Raw genomic sequence first — 9,764 nt, 5'->3', positions numbered from 1 at the left:
TAAGAACAATAAATATTCATGAAAAATATGAATGAGGATGGTCCACGTTAACCAGCTATCTGTAAACAGCATTCATTGTCAAATTATAAGGACATAGAACACCATTAAATCATATTAATTTCAATATTTAAGAGTAGAATCATGCTAAAAAATGTATCAACATTAACCCAAAATGAATTTTTTTTCAAAGGCACAATTATAAATTATAAATAGACAATGAAACTGAATAATATAGTTAACTTATGGCTTTCTAATAGATATCGGAAGATAGAGAAAAAAAATTAAAAATAAAGAGAGCAAAGGGATAATTCAATGAGATTCTTATATTAAAAGGAAAAGAAAATCAAGATTTAGTCTCTTTGATGAATATGGGTAAATGAAAATATTCTTCAAAGAAAGGATTAATAATCAAACAATAAACAAAGAAAGTCATTTTTATACAAAATGGCACAAGAGAATCATAACAATTTAGAAAAAAAAAAAAAAAGATAAAAAATAACTTAATGAATACAATTTCAAAAAATAAAGCACTTGAAATATCATCGGAGGTCATCTCCATATTAGAAATAAATACATATTAGTATTGATGCAATAACAAATATTTTTTATTCAAATCTTAATCAACACGTTACAATCTCTCATCTTAATGCTTAACTTTTAACATTAAAATTGAAATCTATCAAATACACTAATCAAAATTTGAGCTATGTAAAATTCCAATAATCACAATTCAAATATCTAGTATTATTCATAATAGATCATAAGAACAAAAGTTGTAATAAACACCATTAATTTATAACAATATAAAACCCTAAAACTAAAAAAAAATGAAATTCATATTATAAAAAAATAATAGCATAAAATCTGAAATAATATTAATTTTTTAGCAAAAAAATCACAAAACAAATAAAGAAATAAAGCACTGATAACATGCCTTTGCGGCTTGTTCCAAACAATGCAATTACATACTTTTTTCGGTATCTTCAAGCACCACTTGTCATTCCTTTGAAACCCTTACAAAACAAGAAAGCCATGAATAGCTAAAAAGGAAATAAACTAACAAACAATGTAAATAAAAAATATGTGGAGAAAAAAAGAGGTCAGACCATTATAATGAGAATTGAAGTGTTAAATGACATGATTTTACAGAGTTTAGAAGGTAAAATTGAAAATAAAGAATATTAATTAAACAAGTAAAGACAGTACTAATTCCTCATTTGAAAAAAATAAAAAAATTAAGTTAAAGAAAGTTATGAAGGTAAAAAATTTCTTTAAAAAGCTATAACAAACAATCTATAAGTAATGAAGTAAGATAACTTTGACATCTAAATAAATATGAAATAAGCTCTATGAGCATTAATACAGCAGTTGAAAAGAAAATGATACAGGTGTATTAATACTCATTAATACAGTATTAATACTCGCACATGTAATACAGCATTAATAAAATGATTTTATTAATACTGAAATTATTTTCTCTATCAAAATGACTATTTTATTAGATTGATAGAGAAAATGATACAACCATTCACAATGTGCGAGTATTAATGCTGTATTAATGAGTATTAATACAACAGTTGAAAAGAAAATGATACAGGTGTATTAATATTCATTAATACAGCATTAATACAGCAGTTGAAAAGAAAATAATTATTCGCAAATGTAATACTCTCAAATAAAAGGAAAAATAATTTTCTCTATCAATCTAATAAAATAGTCATTTTGATGAAACTGAAATCAAATCAGAATTAATTTTCCATTCACTTTACGGTAAAAAAGTATTTAACAAAAAGTAAATTATTTAAATTGAATGATATTTTTCTACCAACTTTTTATGCGATGACTCAGCTTTAGGCACAAGTCGTGTGCGTCAGGCAAGCGGGCAGTGGGTTCGAGCTCGGATTGATCACTTTTTTTTCCATTGTAAAACCCAACTTTTTTTTATTTCATTTTTCTCATTTCCTGCTCTTTCTAAAGCTGATCGTTCTCTCTCAAACTCTCTCATTTAAAATAGAAAACAATGATCACACCCCTAAATTTAGGTTTCAGCACCGGTCACCATGTCATCCACTGAGCTTTGACTTCGATCACCGCTCGTCAGTGCCAATTCGGCCTCAGATTCCATCAAAATCTTCCTTTAGGTTCCCTTTTTCATGTTCTGATGTTAGTATTTCAAAAAAAAAAAAAAATCATATAATGCCTAAATCTATAGAGAAAGTCGCGAGTCTCCTCATTTTAAAAGTTTGCACTCTGCTGGTCAAAACATTGCGTCCTTACAAGTTCTTCCTTTCATCCTAGCCTTCTTTCTTGCTAAATTTGATGGCTCAAATCATTTTAAGTTTCCCTAAACCCACAACCCAAAGGATTATCCTCCTTTTTATTTGTGTTTTTTTTTTTTTTTTACTTGGCTTTTCCAAAGGGAAATGAGGCTTTTTCTTTGTGTGTTTTTTTGTCTTAAAAATGATAAATAGGGGAATCTCGTCTGGGGAAATTTTTTTTTTTTGGTGTGTTTCGGGTTGCTTGATAAGGCTGTTGGAAGTGTTTGATGATAGCTAGATAGGCTTGGGATTGCTATCGATGGTGGTGTGGGCTATTGATGTTTTGGATCTATAATGGTGGATAGTGATGCTTTTTGTGGTCTAAATGTGCTGCTCATATGGGGTCGATTGATAGGTGAGAACAGTAAGTAGTGGTGGTTCGATATTAAGCTTGGGACCCGGTGATTGATGGTGATGGGGTGTATTGGTTTGAGGGGAGGGGGTTCCGTTGATGATGGCAATAAAGGTGGCTGTTTTTCCTTTTGAAAGGATAATGAAAAAATGAAGGAGTTTAGAGAGAGATGGAATGGAAAAACGAAAAAAAATTTTGAGGCTTCTCTCTTTGCACCAAAATGGTGCGTTAAGAAGGGAAAATGAAAAGAAATGCGGAAGAGGGGGAAAAAAAAGCCAAGAGTAGCATGTGCCAGTTTGAATGAAGGTCCAACGGAAGTCAAAATGAGTAAAATTATAGTAAACCAGGAGAAAGACCCGAATTCGCTTGGGTTACAAAATTTTTTTATTTTTATAAAATATAAAATATTTAATTTTTTATTTAATAATAAAAATTAATATATTTTATTTTTTTGAAAAATGTAATTTTTTGACAAAATAAAAAAGCAATGTTTGAATTGTGTCAATTAATCATAATTAAACTTGTATAGACTTCTATTTTAAATAAAAGAAATTTTTTCAAAAAAAATTATATAAATTAAATCAAAATCCAATAACACATACATAACAATCCAATATATTGATAAAATATTTATCTACTACCAACATCCAGCAATTATCAAATTTAAACCCATTTACCCATGAAATCAAAGTCTATTAATATCATCACCCATTCTACTTAATTTTTTTAAAGAAAAAAAATCAATAATTTTAATATGATAGGAAATGCCTTATGAAAATTTTGTCCAATGATGATGGGAAAGCATTTCTGTAATTATGATTGCCGACATATTATGATAACTTTATCAATTATGATAAAAGAGATATTTTAATAATTATGTTAAGAGGAGTATTATAATGATTTTAGTTAATCATAAAAATAGAGATATTATAGTCGATTTGGATGCTTGTCATTCAATTGTCAAGCAATTAGAAAGGTATTATAATAATTTCCAATGGGATTACTTTCATATAATTGTATGAATGTTAAAATTTAATATGTAATTATGTAGTAATAAAAAGGTATTTTTGTAATTATGACAAGAGGGTATTGTAGTGTTTTTGATAAATTATAATATGAGAGATATTTTCGTAATTATGGTAGGAACAGTATTATAGTAATTTTGACAAATGATGATAAAGGGAATTTTAGTTATTATAGTAGCATGTGCATTATATTAATTTTGCTCAATTATGATAAAAGAAGTATTTTAGTAAATATGTTGAGAAGGGCATTATATTGATTTTAGTTATATAAAAAAGAGGCATTACAATCAATTAGGATGCATGTAATTCAATTGATAAGTAATTAAAATGGCATTATGATTACTTCTCGAGGGATTAATTTCTTATAATTGTATGAATGTTAAATTTTAATATGTAATTATAAAACAATCAAAATGGTATTTTCGTAATAATGCTTAAAGGGTATTATAGTTATTTTGGTCAATTATAATGTGATGAGTGTTTTCATAATTATGATAGGTGAGGCATTATATGAAGCAATCAATAGGGTAATTTTTGTAATTATGATTAGAAGGTATCAAAGTAATTTTAGCTAATTATAATATGAGGGGTATTTTGTACTTATATTAAAAGGGTATTTTTGTAATTATAGTTAAAAGGGTATTATAATGATTTTGAAAAATTATAATATTAGAGAATTTTCTTAATTATGGTGGAAAGGCATTTATGTAATTATGGTCGTATGAACATTATAGTAATTTTGGCCAATTAGGGTAAGAGAGGTATTTTAGTAATTATGTTAAGATGAACATTATAGTAATTTTAGTTGATTATTAAAATAGGACCATTACAGTCAATTTGGATACACGTAATTTAATTGTCAAGTAACTAAAAAGGCATCATGATCATTTGTAATGGGCATGTAATGCAATTGTCAAGTAATTAAAAAGGGTATTATGATCATTTGTAATGAGATTAATTTCATATTATAGTATGTAAGTTAAAATTTAATGCGTAATTACAAAATAATTAAAAAGGTATTTTCATAATTATGTTTAGAGGGTATTATAATAATTTTAGTCAATCATAATATGAGAGATATTTTTCGTAATTATGATTGGATAGGCACTATATGAAGTAATAAAAAGAGCCATTTTTTGTAATTATGATTAGAAGGTATTATAATAATTTTAGCAAATTATAATATGAGGGGTATTTTCATAATTATGGTAAAAGGAGCAATGATTAAAAGGTATCACAATAATTTTGGTAAAATCATAATATAAATGGCATTTTTGTAATTATGGTTTAAAGCATTATAAAAATTTTGGCAAATATGGTTGAAAGGCATTTCTGCTATCATAATTATAAGGGTATTACAATAATTTTGATTAATTATGGTAAAAAGGATATTTTAGTAATTTTATGAAAAAAGGTATTATAATAATTTAAACTAATCATAGAAATAAAGGTATTACAGTCAATTTGGATGCATATAGTTAACTTGTCAAGTAATTAAAAAAACATTATAATCATTTCGAAGAGGATTAATTTCATATTATTGTATGGATGTTCACATGTAATGCATAATTACGAAGCAAACAAATTGATATTTTCATAATGGGGTATGTTCATAATTATGGTAAGAAGGTATTATAGTGATTATGGTAAATGATAGTATGAGGTCTTTTTGTAATTACGGTTATAGGGGCATTACAATAATTTTGACTAATTATGATAAGATGGGTATTTTAGTAATTATGTTAAGAGGGCATATAATAGTTTAGTTAATCATTGAAAGAGAGGTATTACAGTCAATTTGGATGCATGTAAATAAGTTGTCAAGTAATGAAAAGGGCAACATAATCATTTATAAGGAGATTAATTTTATATTATTGTATATATGTAAAAATTTAATGTGCAATTATGAAGTAATCAAAAAGATATTTCGTAATTATGCTTAAAAGATATTATAGTAATTTAGCTAACCACAATATAAAAGGTATTTTCGTAATTATGGTTGAAAAGTTATTATATGTAGCAATCAAAAGGGTTTTTTTGGGTAATTGTGATTAAAGGATATTATAATAATTTTATCCAATTATAATATAAGTAACATTTTCGTAATTATGATAAAAATGCATTTTCATAAATATGGTTAGAGGGTATTATAGTATTTTTTAGAAACTATAATATGACAGATATTTTCATAATTATGATTGGAATGAGCATCATAGTAAATGTAGCAAATGATGGTAGGAAGGCATTTGTGTAATTATGGTTGTTAAGGTTTTATAATAATTTCGGTTTATTATAATACGAGGGGCATTTTAGTAATTATGTAAAGAGAAGCATTATAATAATTTTTGTTAATCATAAAAAAAAAGGACATCACAGTCAATTTGGATATATGTAATTCAATCATTAGGTAATTAAAATGGCATAATAATCATTTTTAAAGGAATTAATTTCATATTATTGTATGGATACTAATTTTTTTTAGGTCAATTTTATGGATATTAAAATTTAATACGCAATTATAAAGCAATCAAAAGGATATTTTTGTAATTATGGGTAGAGGCCATTATAGTAATTTTGATCAATCATAATATGAAACGTATGTTCATAATTAGGTAAGAGATTCATTAGAAAAAGCAATTAAAAGGAGATTTTTTTTTGTAATCATATTTGAATGATATCATAATAATTTTAGTCAAATATAATATAAGGGGTATTTTCGTAATTATATTAGAAAGGCATTATAATAATTTTTACCAATTTTGGTACGAGAAAAAAAGAAAAAAAACACGTGATGTATAATTTGGTATCAAGTGGCCCTTACGAAAAAATTAAATCTAAAAATTTTTTATTAAATATTTTAAAAAAATTTAAATTCGAGAGAAGTAAAAAAAGATTAAAAAAAAGGAAATAAATCTAAAAATTTTTTATTAAATATTTTAAAAAATTTAAATTCGAGAGAAGTAAAAAAAGATTAAAAAAAGGAAAAAAAATTTATATAAGTAGGTCTCAAATATAAAAAAAATCTTTAAAAAATATTTATAATAATAATTTTATAAATTTTAAAGAGAAGTAAAGAAAAAAAGTAAAACCTAGAAAACGAAATGCGATAACAAAAAAAAACGGGACAATAAATTGCACATCATTCAAATGTATTATAATGAAAAAAAAATCTTAATTACTTTTTTATTTAAAAAAGTAAAAAATAAAAAAAACAAAAAAAGAAAAGCAAAATATATTTTGGTGTAAGTGGTTCCTACATATAATAAAAATATTAGATTTAGTGATTCGTGTATTAATATCGTGTAAAATACTAAAATTTGTGTAAGACTATAATATGATAGGTATTTTACGTAATTATGGTAAGAAAGAACGGTTGTAATTATGGATAAAAGTTATTATAAAAATTTTGACAAATTATAACATGCGAGGTATTTGCATAATTATGATAAAATGGGCATTATAGTAATTTTGGCATACGATGGTAAGAAAACATTTTCGTAATTACAGTTGTAAAGGCATTATAATAATTTTTGACAATTATGGTAAGAAGGGTACTTTTGTAATTATGTTAAAAGAGGCATTATAAGAATTTGGATGCATATAATTTAATTGTCAAGTAATTGAAAGGATTTCATATTATTATACAGATGTTAAAATTTAATGCTAATGATTAAGCAATCAAAAAGACATTTTTGTAATTTTGCTTAAAAGGCATAATAATAATTTCAGACAATAATATGAAGAATATTTTCATAATTATGTTAGGAAAAGCATTATACGAAGCAAACAAAAGAGCATTTCTTTTTGTAATTATTGTTAAAGGACATTAAGTAATTTTAGTCAAATATAATATGAAAGTTATTTTCATAATTATGGTAAAGAAAGTTTGATATAAGCAATTCTTAAACAAAAAAAATACAAAAATACATATAATTTTATAATTTTTAAAGGAATTTATTAAATAATGTTAAAGAAAAATAAAAAAATAAAAAGTAAAACTCACAAAATGACATGCAACAGTCAAAGGAAACGAAACTGTAAACTATATATCATTCAAGTGTGCTTAAAAAGAAAAAAAAATCTTAATCATTTTCTTTATTTTAAAAAGGAAAAGTAAAAAAGAGTCAATAAGAAAAAATAAGAAAAATTTTGGTATAATGGATCATAACATAAAAATACAATCTTTACAAATATATATATATATATATATATATTTACAATTTTTTAACAATTTATTAATATTTAAGAAAAAAAAAAGAAAAGAAGGAAAAAAAAAAAGCAAAAAGGGTGAATAGAATAATGACACATGGCATGCTAAACATCATATGGGTAGCCCGTACATCGTCACTTGAAGGGCCAAAAAAGTCAAATAAAAAAAAAGAAAAAAAGCAAAAAAAAAAAGGCCAATAAAATGTTGACACGTGGCATGTTTGGGGTTCAACCGTACATTTTCTCATGGATAAACTGAAACTTTGGGCATACACAAAAAGTCATTCTTTTTCATATCAACGCTAGAATTCAAATATGAGAAATAAATTGTAAGTGAATATGATAATTTTTCTATTAAAAATATCTCTTATTTTCTCATCTTTATTATTTTCTCATCTCTAAAAGGGCATTTGATTCGAAAGAATTTATAAAACTTTTTTTAGAATTTTGATGGTGGGTATTTGATTCTCACATTTAGTGTAGGGTAATCTTATTATGAGAAAAAATGATAGATTTTCAATAGTATCTAAAGTCTCAAAATTAGAAACTCACATCTCCTTATGGTATTCTAAAATTTTGAAGGAAAAAGTTGTATTATTTCTAAATTTGACCTAAATAAAAAATTATAAAATAATCATTACCTTTTTGAAAAGCATATCTGAAAGTGATTACAACTTAGTTGTATGTTTTTGATGCTAAAAACTTTTTTTATTGCAATTAATGACGTTTGGTATGAAAAAATGCCTTAAATAATCCATCACTTAAGGCATTTAAGTTGAAGAAACGCCATAAATGATGATCATTTAAGGCATTTTCCCACAGAAACGCCTTAAATGATCATCAAATATGGCGTTTTTTTCTTTAAACACCACAAATAATCTTTGCCTCAATTATTTAAAATGTTTTCCCAATTTAAATGCCTTAATTGATAATTTAAAATAAATCTTTTTATTTTCATAGATCAAAATGTTATGACATAATCTTTTTCAGACATGTCTATAGACAAATGATTAAGGCATTTATGTGGGAAAATGCCTTAAATAATTATCAATTGAGGCATTTCTTCTTACAACTACCTTAATTGTCCCATTTAAAAATTTTTCCCTTTTGATGATTGTGTTCTAACAATATGAACATTCTAACATCTAATCGTGAAGCAGAAAAGGTTATAATTTACATATCAAATATGACGTTTGTATATATGGAATGCCTTGTTTTGTGGTTAATTTGCTTTAACTCATTCCAATCTTTCAATGTTTTGTTTATGATTTATATTTTATTTGATGATGTTTGATCGACTCCATCTACCATATGCCAAGATTTGTTTTCCATTATATTTTCAACTTTAACGATATTATGTCTTCTAAATAATTATGGCTGGTTTATCACTAAGAAGAAATATGCAATTGGTTACATTACTTATGATGCATTAAAATTAGATGTAAACTTTATTGCATGTGTTATGTTTTATTACTGTAATTTTATTAAATATTAACGTAAAAATATGACATAGACTATCTTATGGTGGAACATCTTATGATAGGCTATGTATTAGAGAGTTAAACTTAAACGTAATAGTCTTTGATAACGATATACAATGTCTAGATAATACTAAAATGGACAAGAGAACTTTTACAAAATTACATCATTTGCTTACAGCAAAAGGGGAATTACAGTTATCTACACATATGTCAATAAAATAATTAATAATTAGCTTCATCCACATCATTACCTATCATACAAAAAATAGAGTTATGAAGCATCAAATAGCTAAATCTAGAGAGATGATTAGTAAATAATTCCATTTTGTGTTGAATTTTGTTTTAAGATTGCATACGTTATTGTTAAAAAACCAAACCC

This window comes from Durio zibethinus, chromosome 21 (genome assembly GCF_047325235.1).
Source record: "Durio zibethinus cultivar Kanyao isolate XHJ-2024 chromosome 21, ASM4732523v1, whole genome shotgun sequence".
NCBI lineage: Eukaryota > Viridiplantae > Streptophyta > Magnoliopsida > Malvales > Malvaceae > Durio > Durio zibethinus.
The sequence above is the reverse complement of the archived record's forward strand: the minus strand, read 5'-3'. Positions refer to the sequence as shown.